At 40.3% G+C, this 27,500-nt stretch overlaps 1 protein-coding gene across 2 annotated transcripts in view; it reads left to right on the forward strand.

Moving 5' to 3' along the window:
- The window catches only part of LOC115224336 (ankyrin repeat domain-containing protein 13D), a 75,050-nt gene that overhangs the window by 564 nt on the left and 46,986 nt on the right, over nt 1–27,500 (forward strand). The gene's annotated exons all lie outside the window — the stretch shown is intronic.

A 27,500-nucleotide genomic window follows, 5' to 3' on the forward strand; every position in this document is an offset into this window, starting at 1 on the left:
TGATTGTAAGATTGTGGTTTCGATTCCTGGACCGGGTGATGCGTTGTGTTCTTGAGCAAAACACTCCATTTCATGTTGCTCCAGTCCACTCAGCTAGCAAAAATCAGTAATCTTGCGATGAACCAATAATATGTATGCTGCGGAAACCTGGAATCTGACCCCATGAGTCTGTAAGACTTGGGAAGGATCTTTATCTTATCTTTATATATCACAGGGTGTGAGGGATAAATTGTTGCCATTTATATTTTTAATTTCGTGCATGTGCTTTGTTTGTTTTTGATTTTGTCAACTACATAGTATAGTAGGGTCAGTTGGGCACTGTCTGTGAGAAAACACCACCATGATGCAATAGGCTCTGCCAGAAATTTGGAGATGACACGCTGTACTACCTGGCATTTGTACTGGAAGCTCCAATACGAACAAATGTTGAACACACAGAACAACCGTTGGCTTGCCATGTCTCCAAAACATGTACTCAGAATGATAAAAATCAAACCTCCAGTCAACTACATGGTGTTTGGAGTGATCACCTGTGATGGTGATGTTATGCCTCTATCTTCCCACACATCCTCACACTCAACACGGAAGCCTACATCAAGTGCCTGGTGGAGGTAGTACTGCCCTGGGTCAAGAGCTTGAAATTTACCAGAAGGGTGTACCTGTGGTGACAGCAAGATGCTACCTCATATTTCTTGTTAAGGGATACTGCAGGCTGGTATATGATACGCAGTTTTTCGCGGAGGCACTGCTGGCAATTAGGGGCAGCGGACAAATATGGTGGTGCCTTGTGAGTGTGCATATGCATCTGCTCACTGTATGTATGCACACGGATATGTGCATACCCATATACAGGTGTGCGCTCGTATGCATGTGCTTGTGTGCATATGTACATGGAGATAAACAAACAAATGCAACTGAAAACAATACCTCCGCCTTAGCGAAGGCGGAGGTAATAATAATAATGGTTTCAAATTTTGGCACAAGGCCAGAAATCTTTAGCGGAGGGGGCAAGTCGATGACATCGATCCCAGTGCTCAACTGCTACTTGTTTTATTAACCTTGAATGGGTGCAAAACAAAATTGATCTCGGTGTAATTTGAACTCAGAACACAAAGAACTGCTGGAAATGCCGTAAGAATATGAAATAATAAAGTCTTGGGCAAACAGTAAAACTGATTGTTAAATTTTTTTTTTCTTCCTTCTAGACTATCATCATTTTTTTTTTTTCTTTCTTTTAGAATTAGCTTGAAATTTAACTCGACTATGGTGATGGTAGCGGTGGTGGTGATTGAAAGAGTCGAGTGGAGAAAATTAATAAAAGAGATTTAAAAAAATAAAATAATGCAAATAATTAAAACACGGTGATCTGGCAAAAAGGCAAATAAAATAATGATACGGTGCTTGAAGCCGTTTTTGTGCAGTAATCTTCTGTTGAATGTAAATATTTGAAATGGAAGCCATGAATTAGAATGTTCTTTTATTTGGTTCAGTCATTTTGACTGTTGCCATGCTGGAGCACTGCCTTTAGTCAAACAAATCGACCCTAGGACTTATTCTTTATAAGCCTTGTACTTATTCTATCGGTTTCTTTTGCCGAACCACTGAGTTACGGGGATGTAAACACCAGCATTGGTCATCAAGCAATGTTGGAGGGACAAACACAGTATCACAAACATATACACACGCGTATACATATACGTGTGTGTGTGTGTATATGTATATATATTATATATATATATACACACACACACACACACATGTATGAATGATGGGCTTTTTTCAGTTTCTGTCTACCAAATCCACTCACAGGGCTTTGCTTGGTCTGAGGCTATAGTAGAAGACGCTTGCCCAAAGTGCCACGCAGTGGGACTGAACCTGGAACCACATGGTTGGGAAGTAAGCTTCTTACCACAACACCACACACCCTGCACCTCTGTATGTGTGTGTACGATATATATATAATATATATATATATATATATATATATATATATATATATATATATATATATATATATATATATATATATATATATAGGGCAGAATCGTTAGCATACCAAGCAAAATGCTTAGTGGTATCTCATCTGCCATTACGTTCTGAGTTCAAATTTTGTCGAGGTCAACTTTGCCTTTCATCCTTTCGGGTTTAATTAAATAGGTACCAGTTACGCACTGGGGTTGATGTAATCGACTTAATCCTTTTGTCTGTTCTTGTTTGTCCCCTCTGTTTAGCCCCCTGTGGGCAATAAAAAATATATATACATGTATGTATATATGAATCATATATATATGCAGGAGTGGCTGTCTGGTAAGTAGCTTGCTAACCAACCACATGGTTCCGGGTTCAGTCCGACTGTGTGGCACCTTGGGCAAGTGTCTTCTGCTATAGCCCCGGCCGTCCATGCCTTGTGAGTGGATTTGGTAGACGGAAACTGAAAGAAGCCTGTCATATATATATATATATAATATATATATATATATATATATATATGCGTGTGTGTGTTTGTTTGTCCCCCTAGCATTGCTTGACAACCGATGCTGGTGTGTTTATGTACCTGTTACCTAGCGGTTCGGCAAAAGAGACTGATAGATAAGTACTGGGCTTACAAAAGAATAAGTCCCGGGGTTGAGTTGCTCGATTAAAGGCGGTGCTCCAGCATGGCCGCAGTCAAATGACTGAAACAAGTAAAAGAGAGTAAAGAGTAAAAGTGAGTATATGTATGTATGTATGAATATGTATTAAGTAATAAGGTACTAAAAGAGAATGACTCTCCCCAGACACAATAAAATATGCCTCAACACAGGAATTCACAAAGAATCTCGCAAACCAAATCCAAAAACGAATATATATGTATGTATGTATGTATGTATGTATATATGTGTGTGTATATATATTTGAGAGAGTAGCAGTTTATCTTTATATATTTTAATCTTTCTTTGAATCTGGCAATAAATCAGATGGAAATTAACAAAAAGACTTTTAATTTGTTCATTAAGTCATCATCATCGTCATCACTGCTCTGCTCTCATTATCATTATTACCATCATCATTCTTTTTTTTTTTTTTTTTTTTTTTTTTTTTTTTTTTTTTCGGTATTATTTAGTTTTTATTTCTGCATTTCATTGGTTTTAATTAAAGAATCCAGTCTTTCGCTGTTCTGGATATGAATTTGTTTAACGATTTATATTTATAGTTTTTTTTTTTCTCCTCTTTAACTCTGCATTCTATCATCATTATCATCACCCCCCCACACACACACACCACCACCACCACCACCACGTCAGTCAAACACTTATGTATACACAGCCCTCCTTTGTAATATTTCTTTACTTCAGAACACTTCTGTTGTCCAGTAAAGGGCTATTGTCCTCTCCACTTTGTTCAGGGAATTCCCCGGGGACAGCAGTGACTGCAAACACTATTATTTACACATTTGCTTCAAGTACTATATATGCATGTATACATGTACATGTGTGTGTGTGTGTGTGTGTGTGTGTGTGTGTGTGTGTGTGTGTGTGATCATCATCCGGTTTCCATGCTTCTATGGATTGGATGTTTTTTTTGTTGTTTTTTTTTTTCCCCCCAGAGATGGAGAGCTGGACCAGGTTCCAGTCTGATTTAAGTTAAGTTAATTTTTTGGCGCAAAAAGCAAAAAGCAAGGCCATGTAGGAGGACATGGAGTTATGTACTGGTTGGTGTTCATGCAAAGAGTTCAGGCCATTTCTAGTCAAGAGAGACTTTGAACCGAGCGGTCATCAGCAGCTTATTCCACGGATCCGCAACCCGGACGGAGAAGGCCCCTCTCCTTCGATTGAGTTGAAATCGTCGCAGATAGAGCTTTTCGGATTTAGCATGGTTTCTATGGCTGGATGCCCTTCCTAAAACCAACCACCTTCACAATGTATGCCAGGTGCATCTCAAATGGGCTGGCATAAGTGCTTCTTATGTGGCCCAGGATGGGAGCTTTTTACATGGCACATCTACCTATCTACTGCTCTCTCTTTCCTCTTTCTCTCTCCATCCATCCATTCATCCATCTCTCTATCTCTCTCAATCCATTACTCAATCTATCCCTCTCTTTCTACCTATCTCTCTCTACCTACCTATCCATCATATCCATCACTCAATCTATCTCTCTATCTACACACATACATACAAACACAGATGTCGATCATCATTTTAAATGCTATCATCCACTTTTTCATGCTTGCATGGGTTGGATTGAGTTTATTGAGGCAAATGTTTTCTTCTATTATAGCCTTAGGCTGACCAAAGCCTTTTGGGTGGATTTGGTAGCCAGAAACTGGAAGAAGCCTGTCATATATAATTATATATATTGTGTGTGTGTGTGTGTGTATGTGTGTGTTTGTACCCATTGTTGGTTTGCTTACGTCCCTGTAATGTAGAGGTTCAGCCAAAAGAGACTGATAGAATAAGAACAATCACATTGTAGTATTAAGTTACATCCCTTGAAATTCTGTGTTCATAACCCACCAACAGTTGAAGCTATCATCCATCTGCCCAGATTTGATTATATTTACCACAGCCATGGAATTTTGTTGTAGCATTTTGTAGAAACATCACAGCCATGGGATATTATTAGAGTATTTTCTGGAAATATCACAGTTATGGAAGTTTATCTTAGGGCTGTATTCGCAAGTGATGGGAATCAGGTGGTTGAATTGGATGCTAGAATTGCATGTACTGGCATGGTAATGTGCTAGGCCCAGGATTTGATCTTCTGAAGAGGAACAGTTGGCGAAAAAGCCAAACTCGCTTTCTTCAATTCAGTTTTCCTGCTTATCCTTACCTATGGTCATGAATGTTGGATAAAAACATGATCATGAATACAAGCAGCCAAAATGGAATTCCTCTGTAGGATCCCTGGAGTAATGTTATTCTACAAGGTGCATAGCTCAGAGATAAGGGGTCTCTTCAGGTTGAGCTGCTCTTTCTTCACATTGAGATGTCACAGATCTAGTTCTATGGACAAATGATTACAATGTCATAGGAAAGAGTCGGAAGATGGATTCTTTAAACCGAGCCAATCTGCTGGAGACTTAGGAGTAGACCAAGAACAAAATGGTTGGATATGACGGTCATGCTTGGGAATCCAGCAGAGAAATTTAATGATGGTTGCTTCTAATAGGACTCTATGGAGGAGTTGTCTGAAGACTCTCCACAACCTTCCCAGAAATAGCGGGCAGAGACGATGGATGGATGGAATTACTGCTGTGGTATATTATTGTAATATTTTCTAGAAATATCGTAGCTATAGTATATATTTTGATTCCACTGACCCATTGCAGCCATGGCATATCATTATCATCATGATCGACCAGGCTATCAGATGTTGCTACACGTTGCTGGTCACAATGCGCTTTGCATTGTTTTAGCCTTCAAATGATGCCACCCCGCTGGCTAAGCGAGCAGGCCAACAGAAGAAAGAGTGAAAGTTGTGGCGAAAGAGTACAGCAGGGATCGCCACCACCCCCTACCGGAGCCTCGTGGAGCTTTAGGTGTTCTTGCTCAATAAACACTCACAATGCCCGGTCCGGGAATCGAAACCGCAATCCTATGACAGCAAGTCCGCTGCCCTAGCCACTGGGCCATTGCACCTCCACATATCATTATAGTATTATGAAATGTAACAGCTACTTGATATTTTACCACAGGATATCAGGATTGTTGTAAATATTATCTCTTTAATTTCACAGTTTCTCCTTCCACATCTAACACTATTTCTACATCATTATACAGCTTATTCACAGACACGCCAAAGTGGCACCTAATATTCCTTTGTCATTTAATCCTGCTCAGTCCAGTGGAAAATGCACACTTTCTCTTGGTTGCTGGAAAAAAAAAAAAAAAAAAAAAATTGAGGTTTTCAATATTTGTTCGGAACTAATGTTTTGACTAAAAGTTGTTTTAGTATTGTAGCCAAACCAGTTTGTTTTGTTAGCATAAAAGAAAATGAAACTAAATTATGTTTGGTTCCTTTAGAGTAAAAAAAAAAAAAAAAAAAAAAATTTTTTTAAATGACAAATTAAATCAAAACAGGCCATAATGCAAAAAAAGAAACAAAACATAATTTTATTAAAGTTAACATTATGAAAGATAACACATTATAAATTGTATAAAACAGCATTATGAACTATGTTACATAAAGACACAATACAATGGTATGAAGTGCAATGCTATATTATGAAACATCATTATTTAGTGTCTGTTTTCCATGCTGGCATGGGTTGGATGGTTTGACAGGAGCTGATAAGCCAGGAGGTTTACAGTCTACTCGGAGCACAACAGTCTACTTTGGCATGGTTTCTATAGACGGATGCCCTTCCTAATGCCAACCACTTTACAGAGTGTGCTGGGTGCTTTTAATGTGTTACACAGTGCTATTGAATATACAAACATTATCAAGCACAACATTGTTGATGATAGTGTATTAGTATACAGGTGTGGCTGTTTGGTTGAGAAGCTTGTGGTCATTTGTGTAGTCCCACTACATGGCACCTTGGGCAAGTGTCTTCTAATATTGCCCTAGACCAGGGTTTTTCAACCATTTTTTTTATCTCTGAATCCTTTTCATTACTCTTTTACTTGTTTCAGTCATTTGAATGTGGGCATGCTGGATGCGATATTATCACCCAATGCGATATCATCAAAGTGACACTGAGGTAAAATATACGAAGTCCAGTATACCCATCATGACAACCTGTCTGATAAGGGTACACCAGGCACATGCATCACAACCATATGTGCGTGACATGGTGATCTCATATCAAGATTAACAGCACATGACCTTGCAAGTGGGGCCCAGTTAGAATTTTCTTCTGGTCGAGTAACCCATCTCGCTCAAAAGGTCCCTGAATAAGGGTTGTTTAAGGATGTTGAACGAAACACCCATGTTTCCAGAGGTGAATCATTCAAACCCCAAAGAATCCCTCAACACAAGGTTATGATGCTCCCCACTACTACTGCTTGTGGTCAGAGATGCATATATCGTCAGCCACTAAGGGACATGCTCAACCGGTTAAGGTCAAGTAGCTGACAAGCAAATCTGTGGTATTGAGCAGAATATTTGCTGTAGCCTATCTTTTATACCAAGACAAAACAATGTACATGATAACACTTCCAATCAGTTAAGATCAGAAGCCATGAGAGCCACTGCCTGGTACTGTATCAGGGCATTTATTATTATTATTATTATTATTATCATCATCACCGCCTTCCTTTACTCAGGAAGCAAAGGCTGTATTTATATGCTTGGTGACCATGGCGAAAGAGCTTGTATGGTGGACGAGATTGAAGGGGCTGAAGTCAAACGCTTTTCTCTTTGGCCGATCCCTGATCAACTTCTTCAAGTTTCACTTGAAGAAGAAAATAAGGAGAAAGAGGGAAGTGTTGTCTTGTAGCCAATTTGCTAAAAGGTGAATGAAAGTGGCGAGAATGGTGTGAGTGAACAGGCCTGCCCTGAGCATATGCCTGTAAGTTGGGAAAAAGGAAAGGAAAGAAAAAAGGCACTTGGCCCAAAAGTCAGGGTACCCTTGGTTTATATGGGTTTTTTTTCCATGAGCAGCCCTCAAGCGTCTATTGAGGATCACACATTGTTGATTTTTTAAAAAATTGTTGGCGCTGTTCACATGCAAAACCCTCATAACACTGCACACTCACACACATACACACAGACACACTTTGTTTTGTCCTGTACTGTGCATAATGGTTTTCTTCATGCAAACCCTTGAGGTTAATAAAGAAATCATTTAGTAGTAGTAGTAGTAGTAATGGTGGTAGTGGTGGTGGTGGTGGCAGTAGTAGGTTTCATCATTTAGGATGTGTTTGTGTGTGTATTGTGTTGTGTTCCAGGCCACTAAATCATTTGTTTCTTTGTTATTGTGGTCCAGTGCCTTTGTAGACAACATAGATATGTTGGAGATGTGTGTGTATGTGTATATGTGAGTGTGTGTTGTCCAACACACACACACACACATTGTACAGTTAGTTAAAAAAAAAGCGAAAACCCGCCAGTTCTGTATCCAAATAACACTCACACTGCACTCAAACGATCTGGAAATTTCCGGATAAACAAGTTTTGCTCAAAACTTTCCCTTTCTTTCTCTCTCTATCACTCCCGCTTCCCTCTCTCTCACTTCTGTTTCCCTCTCTCTCACCCCCTGCTTCCCTCTCTCTCACTTCTGCTTCCCTCTCCCTATCTCTCACTCCTGCTTCCCTCTCTCTCTCACCCCTGCTTCCCTCTCTCTCCTGCTCCCCCTCTCTCTCTCCTGCTCCCCCTCTCTCTCTCCTGCTCCCCCTCTCTCTCCTGCTCCCCCTCTCTCTCTCCTGCTCCCCCCTCTCTCTCTCCTGCTCCCCCCTCTCTCTCTCCTGCTTCCCTCTCCCTTACTCCTGCTTCTCCCCTCTCTCGCTCTCTCTCTCCATTCTTCTCCCCTTCTCTCTACATTTTCACTCTTTCTCTCATTCTCTAACTTTCATTCACTTTCTCTCCTTCCCCTTCCTTCACTATCTCTCTTTCTCCCTCTGTTACTTACTTTACTCCCTCTTTTTCCCTCTCACTCTCTTGCTACATTCTCCCTCCTCTCTATCTCTCAACACTCACCATCTTTCATACACTTTCCCTTCCTCTCCCCTCTCTCACTTTACTCCTCTCTTTCTTGCTTTATTCTCCCCTCCCCATCTGTCTACACTTTCACTCTTTCTCTTTATCTTTCCTCCGCTCTTTTTCTCTCCCTGTCTTCTCTTTCTCCATCTCCATCTCTCTCTCTCTCTCTATCTTCCTACACTCTTTTTCTCTCCCTGTCTTCTCTTTCTCCATCTCTCTCTCTCTCTATCTTTCCTACACTCTTTTTCTCTCCCTGTCTTCTCCTCTTCTTTCTCCATCCTCTCTCTCTATCTTTCCTACACTCTTTTTCTCTCCCTGTCTTCTCTTTCTCCATCTCTCTCTCTCTCTCTATCTTTCCTACACTCTTTTTCTCTCCCTGTCTTCTCTTTCTCCATCTCTCTCTCTCTCTCTATCTTTCCTACACTCTTTTTCTCTCTCCTGTCTTCTCTTCTCCCCTCTCTCTCTCTCTCTCTATCTTTCCTACACTCTTTTTCTCTCCCTGTCTTCTCTTTCTCTCCATCTCTCTCTCTCTCTCTCTCTATCTTTCCTACACTCTTTTCTCTTTTCTCTCTCTGTCTTCTCTTTCTCCATCTCTCTCTCTCTCTCTCTCTCTCTCCTCTCTCTCTATTATCTTTCCTACACTCTTTTTCTCTCCCTGTCTTCTCTTTCTTTCTCCATCTCTCTCTCTCTCTCTCTATCTTTCCTACACTCTTTTTCTCTCCCTGTCTTCTCTTTCTCCATCTCTCTCTCTCTATCTATCTTTCCTACACTCTTTTTCTCTCCTGTCTTCTCTTTCTCCATCTCTCCTCTCTCTCTCTATCTCTCTCTCTCTCTATCTTTCCTACACTCTTTTTCTCCCGTCTTCTCTTTCTCCATCTCTCTCTCTCTCCTCTCTATCTTTCCTACACTCTTTTTCTCTCCCTGTCTTCTCTTTCTCCGTCTCTCTCTCTCTCTCTCTCTCTCTACCTCTTCTTTTCTTCTTATTTCTAATAACATTGAATCTTTTTATTTGCTTTCTCCCATGAAAAAAAAAGGAAAAAAATTTTTCCAAATAAAATTTTTTTTTAAATTTCAAAACAAAATTAAACTTGAGTTTTTCATTTATTTTTGTTCAAAAAATTTTCATTTGATTCACTTCACTTGTACAACAATTGTTGGCTTTTTATGAAAGTTTGTACTGGTGGTGTTGGTGATGAATGGTAGTTGTAGTAATGGTGGCAGTGTTGTGAGGTGGTGGGGGGTGGGGTTGTAAAGTGGTTAGATGGCCACAGCTGGGATACCTCTATTCATGCCCCCCCCCAGCTGAGTACTGAGATGACATAAGACAACCATAGTGTTTTATTGCTTGTGCAAAGTCAGGTTACCACAAAGAAACTAAATGTTCCTAGCTACCATCCATTTTGCATCAACCCCCCCCCATCACCATCACTACCATCATCATCATCATCAATGTAAGTTTGACATTGTGATTCTATGGTACCTTTTCTTGTTGTTTTATTCTTTTATCTGTTTTTCATTAGACTGTGGCCATGCTGGGGCACCACCTTGAAGACCTTTTAGTCGAATGAATCAATCCAGTACTTTTGATTTTTTTTTTTTTTTTTGATAGCCTGATAGTTATTCCGTTGGTCTCTTTTGCCAAATCGCTCAGTCAAAGTCGACTCTCAGTCACTCGTTGGATCAGTGTCCTCCAGTCAGTTCTATCCTGGGCCACTTCCTTCAGATTGGCCATGTCCATTCCGGTATCACTCCTGATGGTGTCAAGACAGCGGGTTCTTGGTCGGCCTCTTCCTCTCTTGCCACTGACCATTCCGAGCATGATGTCCTTCTCCAGGGATTTTCTCCGCATAATATGACCGAAATATGCCAATCTATGCTTGGTGATCCCAGCTACTAGCGACATTTTCGGCCTTATCTGCTTAAGAACTTCTCCATTGGTGAGCCTCGCTAAGTTACAAGCTGGTAAATTCACCAACACTGGTTGTCAAGTGGTGGTGGGGGACAATGACACACACACACACACACACACATACATACATACATACATACAACAGGATTCTTTCAGTTTCCATCTACCAAATCCACTCACAAGACTTTGTTCAGCTCGAGGCTACTGTAGAAGACACTTGCCCAAGGTGTCATGCAGTGAGACTGAACCTGGAACCATGTGGTTGGGAAGCAAGCTTCTTACCACAATTTTTGGTAATTCTGATGGACCAGAATTATATTTGGTTGGGGAGAGGGTTGCTGGGGGAGGGGCAGAAATTTATAGATTTTTCACAGTTGTAATGAAACTGATCATGCGACTCATGTAGAAACTCTTTGTTTGCAGTCTGTGTTTGTTATATGAATATTAGGTGCTGGTGTGACTGTGCGCTTAGAAAAGTTTTCTTCCCAACCACATTGTTTTGAGTTCAGCCCCACTGCATGGCACTTGGGCAAGTGTCTTCTACTGTAACCTTAGGCCAACCAGAGACATGTGAGTTGATTTGGTGGTTGAGAACTGAAAGAAGCTTGTCTTCTTCATCATCATCATCATCATTGTTTAGCATCTGCTTTCCATGCTGGCATGGGTTGGATGGTTTGACTGGGGACTGGTGAGCCAGATGGGTGCACCAGGCTCAAATCTGATCTGGCAGAGTTTCTACAGCTGAATGCCCATCCTAATGCCAATCACTCCGGGAGTGTAGTGGGTGCTTTTACTTGCCACCGGCATGAGGGCCAGTTAGGCAGTACTGGCAACGGCCACGCTCAAATGGTGCTTTTTATGTGCCACCTGCACTGGCAATGCCCTTGCTCGAATGTTGTTTTTCACGTACCACCGGCACAAGTGCCAGCAAGGCGACACTGGTAACGATGTGACGCTGGTAATGACATATATAATTTGATATACACAGTAATTCAAGAGCTATTAAATTAAATCAAAAGGCCCAACGCTCAAAAGGTGTTCTTTACATGCCAACAGCACTTGGCTTGACAGGTCCTTTCAAGCACAGCACATCGCCAAACGTCTTGGTCACTATGTATGTGTGTATCTGTATATATATATATATATATATATACACACACACACACACCACACACACACACACATACATGCATAGGCATGACAAGGTGTGCCTGTGAGGTGAGAACCTTGCACCCAACCACATGCTTCAGGGTTCACTTCCACTCTGTGGTTCTTTGGGAAAGCTTTTTCTTTCTACTGTAACTGCAGGCCAATCAAAACCTTGTGAATGATTTTTATAGACAGAAACTGAAAGAAGCCTATCACACACACACACCACACACACACACACACACACACACACACACACGTACACGTCTGTAAGTGGAACAGTAAAACTATGCAAGACTTTTCTGACATTTAAACTGTGACATTGTTTTCATTATCTACATTCCAGTGGACATTTGTTAATTAAAAAAGGGAAAGGACTAATATAGTAATTAGCTGGTTGTGTGACTTAGGTTGAAGGTCCTTAGTTGGTCTGAGGATTACAACATCGTGACTTACAGATAATATGGACCTCTTGGTTAATTTTTTAAGAAGTCTCTTTCATAGATATTTCCTTTGATTGATCCATCTCCTATCAATTTCTCTGTCTCCTTCCATTGATTTGTCTGTCTCCTATTGATCTGTTTGTCTGTCTCCTTTTATTGATTTGTCTGTTTGTCTCCTATTGACCTGCTTGTCTGTCTCCTATTGATCTGTTTGTCTGTCTCCTATTGATCTGTTTGTCTGTCTCCTATTGATCTGTTTGTCTGTCTCCTATTGATCTATTTGTCTGTCTCCTATTGATCTGTTTGTCTGTCTCCTATTGATCTATTTGTCTGTCTCCTATTGATCTGTTTGTCTGACTCCTTTTATTGATTTGTCTGTTTGTCTCCTATTGATCTGTTTGTCTGTCTCCTTTTATTGATTTGTCTGTTTGTCTCCTATTGATCTGCTTGTCTGTCTCCTATTGATCTGCTTGTCTCCTATTGATCTGCTTGTCTCCTATTGACCTGCTTGTTTATCCCCTCCTATTGACCTGCTTGTCTGTCCCCTCCTATTGATCTGCTTATCTGTCCCCTCCTATTGACCTGCTTGTCTGTCCCCTCCTATTTAACCTGCTTGTCTGTCCCCTCTTATTGATTTTTCCATCTCTATATAACAATTGATCCATTCATCCCAATGGTGCTTTTCTGGCTTTCTCTCTCCCCACCGCCCATAAATCTGTTTATCCCTCCACCACCGTGTACCACCTGTCTGTCTCTAAATCTATCGATCAGTCTACCTGTATACTCCCCCACATGCTTTCACCCCTATCCCCATCAAACACTGCCATACTCCCTCCACCCTAGCTACCATTGCCACTGTATACTAGTTTTTCAGTCTGTCTGACCCATACGGTGTAAAGTGTCTGGTTTTGGAAAATAAACAAACATCAGTAACTATAAATAAACCTTTAGAAAACAACAAAGTCAACAAAACTTGTCCATCTGCCTCTCCTCTTCAACATAGCTAGTGCGATAGGGTTGGCTCAGATCGACCCCTACCTGTATTTTGCCTGTGATCACTGTCCCTGGACTCTTTATCTTTCTTGTCTTTTATCCTATTTCAGTTATAGGATTGCAGCCATGCTGGGGCATCACCCACCTTGAAGGGTTTGGTTAAACAAATCAATCTCAGCATGTATTTTTTTAATGTCTGGCACTTATTTTATCGGTCTCTTTTGCTGAACTGCTAAGTTACCAGGATATAAACAAGCCAACACCATTTATCAGGAACAGTGATTTGCTTTATTTGCAAAAGGAGTGACTGATGGAGAGGTCATTATAGCGACAGATTACAAAGTATCAGGCTGTACATTTTTTTGTGACCCCCTTCGGTCAGACACTGACCATGGGTTTGCACCTAGAGAGTTACCCTCTGAGGCACAAGTCTGGGCAAGATTGTTTTTTTTTTTTTATGGAAGACCAGCAGTCGCCCATGCATACCGGCCTTCCCTCTCCACGTCACTGATGTTGTCCAAGGGAAAGGCAAGGGTCGATACAGCTTGGCACCTGTGACGTCGCAACTCATTTCTACAGCTGAGTGAACTGGAACAACGTGAAATAAAGTGTCTTGCTCAAGAACACAACACACAAGAAATCAGTAAAAAGTAAAAGCCACAAATGTTTTGTGGAGAGGCACGTTGATTTGAACTCAGAACATAAAATGAGCAAAATGCGACAAAGCATTTTACCAGGCGTGCTAACGATTCTGCCAACTTGCCGCCTTTAATGATAAATAAAGTAATTAAATAATGGTTTCTCTCAGACCTAAAGCCACAAATGTTTGGTGGAGAGAGGCACAATCACCTGTGTCACACCCCACTCACACCGCCACACTCGTTTCTCTGCTATTTATTTTATCGATCATTTATATTTTATAAGCCATTGATTCTTCCGCCAGCATGTTATCAACCTGGCTGGCTTTGTTGTCTGTCTCCTGTTTGAAACATGTCCGATAGTCTGCCTGCTTACCTGTATGACTGTCTGTCTGTCTGTCCGTCCGTCCGGGCCACCTGCCTGTACGTCTGTCTGTTCATCTGTTATGATTGTCCTCTCTCTCTCCCTCCCTCCTCCTCCCTCTCTCCCCCCCCCTTACCACCTCTGTACACAGTCTTTCAATAGTGTCCTGTCTCCTTGGTAATATTGTTTCTTTGACTCTCTCTCTCTATCTCCTTCCTCGTGGCCACCACCCTCAGAATTTTTTTTTTTTATCTATCGATTTATCTATACATTTCATTTCATTCAACCATCAGGCACTTATGATTACAACTATTTATTATTATTATCATCATTATTATTTCTAGGTTTTTGTAATATTTTCCCCAAAGCCTATTGGTCACAGCTGACTTCACTTCCATACTTTGCTGTCTTACTACTACTACTACTACTACTACAATAATTATTATTACTGCTGTGACCACCATAACACATTTTTGTTACTCCTGGTTTCTTCAGTTTTATACTGGTTAGAAACAAATAACTCTTGAATGTGAAATATATATATATATATATATATAAAATATTAATTAGAGACAAAACCACTATTATGCAAATCAAACAAAGAAAGACTTAATCCAATACATAAAAATTTTTATATAAATTAAATATAATTAAGATTAATTAAGATATCCACTACGATCGTTTCTTGTCACTTCAATGGACATTCATCAGGTGGTTTTAAGACCTTCTATGCAATTTTGATTTTCCCTGTAAATTTGGATTTATTCCCTAATATTTATTATTATATATATATGTATATATATATATATATAAAGTGTGTATCTCTCTCTATATATAAAGTATGTGCGTGTACATATATATATATTACAGAGATGTACTTGCATAGCTAGTGACCTGATCTGAGATCGTATGCTGGAACGAAAACAATTGCAGCGTGGAAGGTGTTTATAAGCCATTTACGAAACACACAAAATCTGTTAGATTCACTTCAACATTTAAATTTAATTTGTCAAAATATTTTTGTCACTTTGAGTCCGCGACCTGTTCGCTGACAAAATTCCAAGATGCAGCACGGAATTTTATCAGTGAACAGGTCGCGATCTCAAAGCGACGAAAATATTTTGACAAATTAAATTTAAATGTTGAAGTGAATCTAATGTTTTTCGTGTGTTTCGTAAATGGCTTATAAACACCTTCCATGCTGCAATTGTTATATATATAACGGGAAGGTTTACGAAAATAAACAAAAGACGAAGGCAGGTGGAGTACAAACAAACAAATGTATTAGTATGGCGCTCAGGAATAGAAATAGAACAAGTCTTTTACGTTTCGAGCCTATGCTCTTAGACAGAAAGATACACTGAAAAGAAACAAGGAGAGAAAAAAATGCGTGTAGGAGCTAACGGTCTATCATGGCGTTCTGACTTCAGGCAGAGGTCAGATGTTAGACGCTAGAGGGATAGTAGGGGAGATAACAGGGTCAAGTGACTTCCAAAACGAAGGGTTAGACAAATATATGTTGAGGCAGTGTTTTAAACTCCAATGCCCCCCGTCACTATCGCTTGGTCTCTTATTCCACACATCTTCATAAGCGCAGAGACCGTATAATTTGTGAATTAGGGAAATGACATCACCACCACTTGTAGTTCAATATTTTTGAGGGAGCAGAAATATAAACGAGCACTAAAACACATTCTTATATGAGCAGGTGCTGAAAAGTTCCTGGCTTTAAGGGTCTCACAAAAGGCTTGGTTGGAGGCCCAACCTTCTATGTTCTTTTACAAGGTTTAGAAAAACTGAAAGACTTCTGCAATAAGTGTGCGAATCTGAGAAGGGAATATGGTCGGTAAAATCATAATTAACTGATGCTCCTATATTTTCTTTTATCCAAAGCCATGAACTTTTCAGTATCCCCTCGTGTGTGTGTATATGTGTGTGTGTGTGTTTGTATATATATCCCAACATGCATATGTCCATGATGCAAACGATTCTACCAGCTTAATATAGCAATGACAGTTTTAATTTCAAATTTTGGCACAAGGCCAGCAATTTTGGAGGGGGCGGGGATAAGTTGATTAGATTGACCCCAGTGCTCAGCTGGTACTGATTTTATTGACCCCAAAAAGACGGAGGTCAGAGTTGACCTTGGTGGAATTTGAACTCAGAACGTAAAGATGAGCGAAATGCTGCTAAGCATTTTGCCCATCATACGATCAATTCTGCCAGCTCTCCACTTTACTGATTAATAGAACATCACTTTCAAGTTTTGACCCAAGGCCAGCAATTTCTGGTGGGGGGGGGATAGGTTGACTAGTTCGACCCCAGTGCTGTAGGCATGGGAGTGGCTGTGTGGTAAGTAGTTTGCTCAGCAACCACATGGTTCCGAGTTCAGTCCCACTGCGTGGCACCTTGGGCAAGTGTCTTCTACTATAGCCTCGGGCCGACCAAAGCCTTGTGAGTGGATTTGGTAGACGGAAGAAGCCCGTCGTATATATGTGTGTGTATATATATATATATATATGTATGTGTGTGTGTGTGCGTGTATGTTTGTGTGTCTGTGTTTGTCCCCCTAGCATTGCTTGACAACCGATGCTGGTGTGTTTATGTCCCCGTTACTTAGCGGTTCGGCAAAAGAGACCAATAGAATAAGTACTGGGCTTACAAAGATTAAGTCCCAGGGTCGAGTTGCTCGACTAAAGGCGGTGCTCCAGCATGGCCGCAGTCAACTGACTGAAACAAGTAAAAGAGTAACGAGAGAGACCGGTTCTTATTTTATCGACCCTGGTAGAACGAAAGGGAAATTTGGACCTCGGGTGGAATTTGAATCCAGAACATAAAGACGGGTGAAATGCTGCTAAGCTAACGATGCTGTGTGCTAACGATTCTGCCAGTGTGCCACCTGATAACAATAGACTTATGAACAAGTACATGAAAGAGCAACAACTGCATAACAAAATAACAAAACAATATAAAAACAGCAACAATAAATAATAAATAGCAATAATAGGTTTTTTTCAGTCAATTTTGTCAGTTATCCAATCAATTTTTCATATTCTGTTTTAGTTGGGTTTTTTTTTATTTTTTGTCATTTTTATTTATTTTATTCATTCTCCATTGCAATCTATCATACAACCCAATCATATAATTTCAATAATACAGACCAATCATACAGTCTAATCTACTGTCCAATCAAATTGCTTGACTTTTGATTTCCTGTTTTCTTTATATTTGATTAGGTATTTTTTGTTGTTGTTTTCTCTTCTTTTTTTTTGTCCCGAATTATATGTTCACCACTCTTACACACGTGTGTATGTATATGTATGATAGACACAGATATATAATACAATAGTGTGTGTGTGTGCCTTTTATCTGTTATTTGTTTCAGTTGTTGGACTATGGTCCCATGGGGGCACTGCTTTGGAGAATTTTAGTCAGTCAAATTGAACCAAGTACTTATTTTTTTTAAAGCCTGGTGTTCATTTTATTGGTTTCTTTTGATGAACAGAGCTAGAAGGATGTAAACACACCAACACCAGATGTCAAGTGCTGGTAGTAGTAGGACAAACACATGATATATATATATATATATATATATATATATATATATCACGTGACCGACCAGGCTATCAGATGTTGCTACATATCGCTAGTCACAATGCGCTTGAAACAAGAGCACTCAGAGAGCACAAACCTCTGCCAAGGCAACACCAATGTCCTCTCAACGATTAGCCAGAGATGATTTTTAAAATGAGAATATCTGAAATAAACTCGACTCCTCCAACAAACAAGAATACTAAAAATGAACCCGACCACTCTCAAAAATTAAGTAAGAAAAACAGGAAAAATAATCCAGAATCCTTGTCTGGTATTGGATCGATCCCAAAATCTAATTAGTTCGTGCCAGTCATGAGGCCAAACATCCCTGAAAGTTTCATCCGAATCCATACTGCAGTTCTTGAGATATCTTGTCCACGAACAAACAAACAAACAAAGATGACTGAAAACAATACCTCCACCTTCGCTAAGACAGAGGTAATAAAATCGAATAACAATGATAGTTGTTTCATTCTTGAAATTAAAATGCAAAAAAAAAAAAAAAAATTCTCTTCAGTGTTTCGGACATAAGTCCTTCATTACACAGGAAAGGAAAGCAAACAGCTAGAGAAAAATTGTAAAGAAACAAAGGGGAAGACCGTTAAGGCAGAAACACTACATGTAGTTATAGCTTGGCATTATCTTGGAGAATGGTTTCAAAGCATAAAAATTTTCCACCATGTTGGTGGAGAAAAAAAGCTTAACTCTCAGTTACTATATTTCAGTCGAAATTTGCTACCTTCATTTTAATTAATTTTGAAACTAATTTAGTAGAATTTTAGTAAAATAACTTTGTTATTAAGCTGTTTAAAAAAAATTTTTTTTAACCCTTTAGTGTTCGCATTATTCTGCCAAAATTAATGCTTCTTCATCTACATTGTTTTGAATTAATCATGCATTATCTTGTAGCTATGAGATTTTGATGAGGTAGCTGTTAATTTTTTAAACAATATTGTAGGGTTGGTGTGAGAGACCAGATCTGGCCAGTTTGAACATAAAACAGGCAGAATATTTTTGGCCAGATATGGCCGTTTAAATGCTAAAGGGTTAATATGGTTTAGCATGGAATTGATGGGTGATTTTAATTAAAATCATTAGTTAAACAGGAAATTTGAATCATAGAACCTTGGGGGCTTTTTTCAGGCGGATTGGTATTAAAAGGGTTAGGGTTGTGCATGTGAAAGAAAGAAAGAAAGAAAACGCAGTAGTGTAGGTAGGGGCAACTCTTGAATTTGTTACCCCCCCCCCCTACTGAGTTCAACTTCACTTTTTGTCCTTTTAGGGTCAACAAATTAAATACCAGTGAAACACTGGGGTTGATGTAACCGACTAGTCCCCTCACCTCAAATTTCAGGTCTTGTGTCTTTAGTAGAAAGATTATAAAATAAAATAAATAAAAATAAATGCGCCCTTTTAAAGCCTAGCCAGGCTCATGGGCCCGGTTTCAATGGCATATGTGTTCCCCAACTGGACAAGACGCCAGTCCATCACAGCATTACTCATTTTTGCCAGCTGAGTGGACTGGAGCAACATGAATGAAGTGCTTTGCTCAAGAACACAACGTGTCGCCCACATGATGCTGACACCCTAACCACTAAGCCACGTGCCTCCACAGAAAGGATTATTATTATTATTTATTTTATTCATCATTATTTTGTCTATTTTATTTAGTTTTAGAAAAACTTTAGCATGCCTTTTACATTTCTGGAGCATATTGAACTTATTCTTCTTGTGACTTTTGGCCCACCCTGTATATTTATATATCCTCCTCATCATCATTTCTTAATATCCGCCTTCCATACTAGCAATCGGATGGACAGTTTGACAAGAGCTGACCAGGTAGAAAATCATAAACCTGAAAGAGAAGCACACTCTTATATCTAACACACACACACACACACACACACACACTCTCTCTCTTTCTCTCTCTCTCTATCTCTCTCTCTCTCTCTCTGTAATCCTCAGTCCATCAAGCTACTTTTTACTGATAAACAATTATGGATTAAATGTTTATTCACTCTCAGAGTTATTTCTTCTAAGTGGCAAGACATACCCTTTTTTGAATTGGTCACCCTCTCGAATATATATTCAAATATGTGTGTGTGTGTGTAATCACGCATAGCCATGCAAATACTTGAAAATCTGCATATTAATTTTGCCAATCAATAAGCATCCTGCTCGTTATATTATGTTAAGAATAAAAAATGAAAAAAAAAAAAAAGAAGAAACATCTGGAGAAATGACAAAATTAACCTTATTGCTCATTCTGGATCTATACCAACAGTTCCTTATCCGTGGTTTTTATCCCAAATTGGGATACAGTATAATCCTGAAAGGGTCATTCAAGCAAAACCTTTTTTGATCCTTATATTTCCCCGTCTGTTTTTCCTTCTCTTCCTTTACACCCACCTTCCTTATCTCTCTGTTTTTTTCCCTTTTCTTTTGTTTGTTTTTCTTCCTCTTCTTTTTTCCCCATCTGCCGCCCACCTTATATCATTCCCTTGGTTTCCTCTCTCTCCTTCTACCCTGTTATTAATTAAGGTCATTAACCACCTTTGTAATACAGATGTAGTCATTGATTCTCTGTTCTAATTTTAGATTTAATTTCTGTAATCACACGCACACGTGTGCGTACACACATCTTATCGGCAGACACTTAATGTAGACACACCTACACAAATGCATGCAAATACACATATACACAAATACACAAATGCGCATATACGAACATACGCAGGAGTGCACATGCAAATGCACAAACCAATTATGTACATGCATGCGAATACACACACACAAACACACGCTCACAGACAGACCTGTTATTTTTGCTGATAATAATGAGGTGCTAATGGCAGGTTGTTAATGAGAAAGATAATTAAATCAATGCTTCATGCTGACACCAAAGTTGGTAAAACACAAAGCACAACAGGGAAACCATAAGAATTTGGCCCAGGAATCAATATTAGGTTATTATCTGTGTTAGAGGAGGAAGACTTAGGAAGAATGCCTGATACAGAATCTGTGGTTTCTACAATCAAATGTGTGGGTGTATGTATATATATGTATGTGTGTGTATTTATATATATGTGTATATATATGTATATATATGTATCTGTGTGTGTGTGTGTATATATATATATATATATATATATATATATATATATATAGGTATATGTGTGTATATATATGTATGTATCTGTGTGTGTGTGTGTGTGTATATGTATCTCTGTGTGTGTGTGTGTGTATGTATCTGTGTGTGTGTGTATATATATATATATATATATATATATATATATATGTATATATATATCGTTATTATACAAGTGTTGTAAGTCCAAAAGGTTTTTTTTTTTTTTTGTCTTCAGAAAACGAAAAAATAGTTTCACCATTCCATTTTCTTTTTTTTACAATAGCAACAGTTTCAGCTTAACAATAATACTTTGTTGGGTGCATAAAATCAGAACTCCATGCATGTTACTTTCAGTCAGAAGCATTTTTGCAAAACTGTTGTATGTGGGACTTACAACACTTTCATAAAATGTTAAACCATTATACTGCACTTTGACAAATTTTGATATCTTGGCATTTGAAGCAGCTGGAGATACGATAGTTTGACCGGAAGAACCAGCTATTGCAAGCATAAACCTCAAATGCCTAGGAGGGTCCACCTTAGTAAAACAGAAATCAAAGGGGTCCACAGGCAAAAAATGGTTGAGAATCACTGATTTAGATTATTGTCAAATGTAATCCCTATTTATCCACGTTGTTTTTGGCTTAATCGTGCATTATCTTATATCTTTGAGATTTTGATAATTTGATTATTTATTTCTACAATGACATTGTAGGGTAGGTGTGAGAGCTCAGATGTGGCTGGTTTAAGCACCAAAGGCTTAAATGTGAATTTGTTTAAATTGTTTGATAGTTGAATAAACTTTTGGCAAGACCGTGTAGCTGTTGCACTGTTGTTGTGTCACTAGACAATACAAGGCCATTATGCTGTTGTTATCTCACTGGAAAAGACAAGCTGCTACACTGTTCTGTCACTGGAGAAGGCAAGCCATTATACTCTTGTCAATCGTTCGACCCATGCCTGCATGGAAGATGGATGTCAAACAATGATGATGATGATTACATATATACATATATATATATAATATGTATATATACATATATGTGTATATATATATATATATATATATGGGTCTTCCCTTTGAACGTTGGGCCTCATGGAGGCAAAGTGGCTGGGTGCCTTTCGAGTTTTGGGCCTCACTGAAGTGAGGTGGCTGAGTCCCTTTTGAGCATTGGGCCTCATGGAGGCAAAGTGGCTGAGTTCCTTTTGAGTGTTGGGCCTCACAGAGACGATGACCAAGATCTTTGGCACTATGTCGTGCTTGAGAAGACCCATCAAGCTGAGCAAAATTACAGTCGTGAAAGATACCGGTGTAACGCAAATGGCACCCATGCCAGTGGCACGTAAAAGCATCCGTTACACGCTTGGAGTGGGTGGCATTAGGAAAGGCATCAAGCTGTAGAAACCATGCCAAATCAGACTGGAACCTGGCACAGCCTTCCAGCATGCCAGCTCAATCAAACCATCCAACCCATGCCAGCAGGGACAACGGATGTTAAATGATGAAGATGATATACACACGCAAACAAACACACTATTTATTAAAGCCCAAAACGATCTTCACAAACTATTACTCAGTCTCACATGACTGATCGTTGGACAGTTACGATGATACTGTATCACTGCAATTGTCCAATGGACAGCCACATGAAACTGTGTAACAGTTTGTGAAGATTTTTTTCCGGCTTTAATAAACAGTACATTACTCTACCTTTGGTATTCGAGTACTATTTTTCACTACCTTGTTTTGCATTTGTGTGCTTACTATTGTGTGTGTGTGTGTGTGTGTGTGTGTGCATACATACACACACACACACATATATATATGTATGTGTATGTATGTACACACATATACATAAACATACCTATGTGCATGTATATATCTATATAAAAACATACCCACCCACTCCACCTTAAGTAGAAAACAAATATACAATAGAAAAAAAAACAGTTAAAAGCCACAAATGAAACAGTTGGAGAGAGAGAGAGAGAGAGAGAGAGAAAGAAACATAAAGCTAAATGTTATTTCAAGTTTTAGCAGACTTCAAGTTGCAACAAGCCAAATATTTTCATAGTGCCTACCATTACACACACACACACACACACACAAATGTTTGTGTATTGCTGTTAGACTTACTGCACTGCCTGGTTAAAAGACCACCACCGCCACCCACCTGGCTATTCTCCATATGGACGTTTTTTCCTCGTTTTCTTTTTTATGACTTCAGAGAAAGCAAGAAAAGCAGTGGCCAAGACCTTTAGCAAGACCTCTGGTATTAGTTGTTGTGAATGTGGTGGAGGTGACAGAGGTGGTGGATGTGGTGACAGTGGTGGATGTGGTTACAGTGGTGGATGTGGTAGTAACAGGGGTGGGGGTGGATGTGGTGACAGTGGTGGATGTGGTAGTAACAGGGGTGGGGTGGATGTGGTGACAGTGGTGGATGTGGTTACAGTGGTGGATATGGTAGTAACGGGGGTGGGGGTGGATGTGGTGACAGTGGTGGATGTGGTTACAGTGGTGGATATGGTAGTAACAGGGGTGGGGGTGGATGTGGTGACAGTGGTGGATGTGGTTACAGTGGTGGATATGGTAGTAACGGGGGTGGGGGTGGATGTGGTTACAGTGGTGGATGTGGTAGTAACAGGGGTGGGGGTGGATGTGGTGACAGTGGTGGATGTGGTTACAGTGGTGGATATGGTAGTAACAGGGGTGGGGGTGATGTGGTGACAGTGGTGGATGTGGTTACAGTGGTGGATATGGTAGTAACGGGGGTGGGGGTGGATGTGGTGACAGTGGTGGATGTGGTGACAGTGGTGGATGTGGTACAGTGGTGGATGTGGTGACAGTGGTGGATATGGTAGTAACGGGGGTGGGGGTGGATGTGGTGACAGTGGTGGATGTGGTTACAGTGGTGGATATGGTAGTAACGGGGTTGGGGTGGATGTGGTGACAGTGGTGGGGATGGTAGCAGTTGTGGTGGTATTGGAGGGAAATAGATCACAGGACTTCACACCTGGCCTTTACCTTTTACTCATTGCAGTCATTAGATGGCAGTCAAGCTGGAGCACTACCTTGAAGGGCTTCTGTAAAAAAAAAATAATCAACCAGTACTTATTTTTAAAAATTTGATACTTACCCTATTGGTCTCATTTTTGCACATCTGAAGTTCCAAGGATGTAAATAAACCAACACTGGTTGTTACGCAGTGATAGGGAACACTGACAGCAACAGACACAGAAGTTCTATCTACCAAATTCACTCACAAGGCATAAGTTGGCCCAGGACTATAGTAAAAGATGTTTGCCCAAGGTACTGTGCAGTGGAATTGAACTCAAAACTATGTGGTTGTAAAGCAAGCTTAACCCCATAGCCATGACTGCATCTGAATTCTTGCAATAGAATTAGCTCTAAAGACGCCCAACTGGCAGGTTGGTGGTGGTGATATTTAACGAATTGATCCATTAAGTCTAACCACGCAAGAACAGAAACGAGTGTGGGGCATCAGACACTGCTTCACAGATTCCTTCATCTAGGTTTCCACTTATGAAGCTTGTGTTGGATTGAGGTGAAGACCAAAAAAACTTGTCCAAGGTTCCATGCACTAATATCAAACCTTGAACATGATTGTGAAGCAAACACTTTAAATCCTTAGCATTTAAACTGACCATAACCAGATCAAATATTCTACCTGTTTCATTTTCTAATTGGGCAGTGTAATAGCTTGTCTTGTCCAGTGACATAACAACAGGGTAATGGTTTGTCTTGTTCGGTGACATAACAAGTGTGATGGCTCACCTTGTCCAGTGACATAGCAACAAATCGCCAGGTCTGGTCAGCGTTTGTGAGAGATGCAGCATTGAGGATGAATGAAGCTAGCTCAATCCACCCCGGGTGAATGCTGTCTCAAGTCAAGAAGAAAGAAGAAGACTCGAGGATTTACAGTACTACTATATATGTGTGTGTGTGTGTGTATGTGGCAAGGAATGTGATGATGATAATGAAGATAATGGTATATCCACATGCATATGCATTTACTGGCTTGCCATTGGTTACAGTGATGTGTGTTCCAGTTGATCCGAGCAACAGAAAACAGCCTGCTCATGAAATTAACGTGCAAGTGGCCGAGTGCTCCATGCACATGCATACCCCCCAACGAAGTTCTCAGGGAGATTCAGCAGAGCGCACCGAATGTAACAAGGCTGGTCCCTTTGAAATACAACTCATTTTTGCTTACTGAGTGGATTGGGGCAACATGAAATAAAGAGTCTTGCTGAAGGACTCAATGCACCGCCGGGGAAACGAACTCACGACCTTATGCTCGTGTTTTGTATATCCTCCACATGCCTTGACATGCACATACAGACATTCATGCGTGCACACATGTGGCATTTTGGATACTTGACATATATGCTAGAAAGATTAATCTCCCAGAAAAGAAAGCAGAAAGCAAACCCCTCCTCTCCATCTCGCCACTGGTCTCTCTCTGTCTGCCTGCTTTCTGACCTTTTTCAGAAATATCTGCACACTGGTGGTGGTGGTGGTGGTGGTGGTACTGCTGTTGGTGGTGGTGATGGTATGCTTTCTCACTTTCCTTTGATTTATCTATTTGATCAGTGTTTGAGAAAGTCTTTTTTATTTCATCTTCATATGTGGTATTTGTATGCATATATATATATATATATATATATGTGTGTGTGTGTGTGTGGAGGCGCAATGGTCCAGTGGTTAGGGCAGCGGACTCACGGTTTCGATTCCCAGACCGGGCATTGTGTTTATTGAGCAAAAACACCTAAAGCTCCTCGAGGCTCCAGCAGGGGGGGGGGGGGGCGATCCCTGCTGTACTCTTTCGCCGCAACTTTCTCTCACTCTTTCTTCTGTTGGCCAGCGGGGTGGCATCATTTGAAGGCTAAAACAATGCAAAGCGCATTGTGACCAGCGATGTGTAGCAACATCTGATAGCCTGGTCGGTCACGGTGATCACGTGATATATATATATATATATAGGTGCAGGAGTGGCTGTGTGGTAAGTAGCTTGCTTACCAACCACATGGTTCCGGGTTCAGTCTTCTACTATAGCCTCGGGCTAACCGAAGCCTTGCGAGTGGATTTGGTAGATGGAAACTGAAAGAAGACTGTCGTGTATATGTATGTGTGTTTCTGTGTTTGTTCCCCCAACATCGCTTGACAACTGATGGTGGTGTGTTTATGTCCCCGTAACTTAGCGGTTCAGCAAAAGAGACCAATAGAATAAGTACTAGGCTTACAAAGAATAAGTCCTGCGGTGCTCCAGCATGGCTGCAATCAAATAACTGAAACAAGTAAAAGAGAGTGTGTGTGTGTGGTGTGTGTGTGTGTGTATATATATATATATATATATGTGTAGGTGCTGGCATAGCCATGTGGTCAAGAAGTTTGCTTCTCAGCCATGTGGTCTAGTGTTCAGTCCCACTGTGTGGTGCCTTGCTGGACATGTGCTTTCTACTATAGCCCTGGGCCAACTAAAGCCTTGTGAGTGGATCCTGTAGATGAAAACTGAAAGAAGCTCATTGTATATGAGGTCTGCCCGGAAAGTAATGGGACTGGGTGTGCTGTGTGATTTATGGGCATTGTCTACAGTGAGCCCTTGCCATAGGACCAGTCACTCAATCAGCAGGTCTACAAAGAAATCCTGCAGTGTTTGCTTCACTCGGTGCATGAGAAAAGTTGTGGAAGGACAAATTGTGACTGCTTCACCATGACAATGCATCTGCTCCCAACACCCTGGGCATCTGTAATTCACCTTTGGAAACATGGGTGTTTCATTCATCGTCCTTAAACAAACCTTATTGAGGGACCTTTGGAGCTGGATGGGCTACTCAAACTGAAGAAAATTCTAACTGGACCCCAGCTGCAAGGTTATGTGTATGTTTATCTTGATATGAGATCACCATATCATGCGCATATAATTGTGGTGCATGTGCCTGGGGTACCCTTATCAGATGGGTGGTCATGATGGGTATATTGGGGCTTTGTATATTTGTACCCCAGTGTCACTTTGATGGCATGCACTGCTCTCTCATTCAATAATAATGATCATCATCATCATTGTTCGACCGTGGTCGAGACAATGGAATTTACCATGCTACGCCAGACTTCACGGTCCATCATGGCATTACGGAGGTCCTGTTGCTGGATGCCTGTATCCCTGGAGATTACATCAGGGTAGGAGAGTGTGTGCCCTCTGGTATTGCGAGTAGATGGCTTCCAGAGGAGAAGAGTAGAAATTACTTCTTTTTCATCTCTACAACAATGTCCAGCAAACTGGACTCTCCTACTTTTCACAAGAGATGACACAGGTGGTAGTTTCCCATATATTTGCATTTTGGTTGGATGGCGCTTCCACGAGAGATTTTGAGCTCTCATAAGGAGGCGAGTGTAGGTTCCATCCAACCGCCTCTCAAGCTTCTTTGATAACGTCCAGGTTTCTGAGCCATATAGTAGAATTGGTTCGACTGTGGCTTTGAAGATTTCAAAGCCATAATAATGATAATAATTGGTTCACTGGAAGCTGTCTCATAAGTATGACATGAGCAGAAGTGGGAAATTATATGAGCACCAACTGGAAAGGGTTGCTGAAAATGAACAATATAAAATCTTGTGGGACATGATTATCCAGC

The sequence above is a fragment of the Octopus sinensis genome, linkage group LG25 (genome assembly GCF_006345805.1).
Source record: "Octopus sinensis linkage group LG25, ASM634580v1, whole genome shotgun sequence".
Classification (NCBI taxonomy): domain Eukaryota; kingdom Metazoa; phylum Mollusca; class Cephalopoda; order Octopoda; family Octopodidae; genus Octopus; species Octopus sinensis.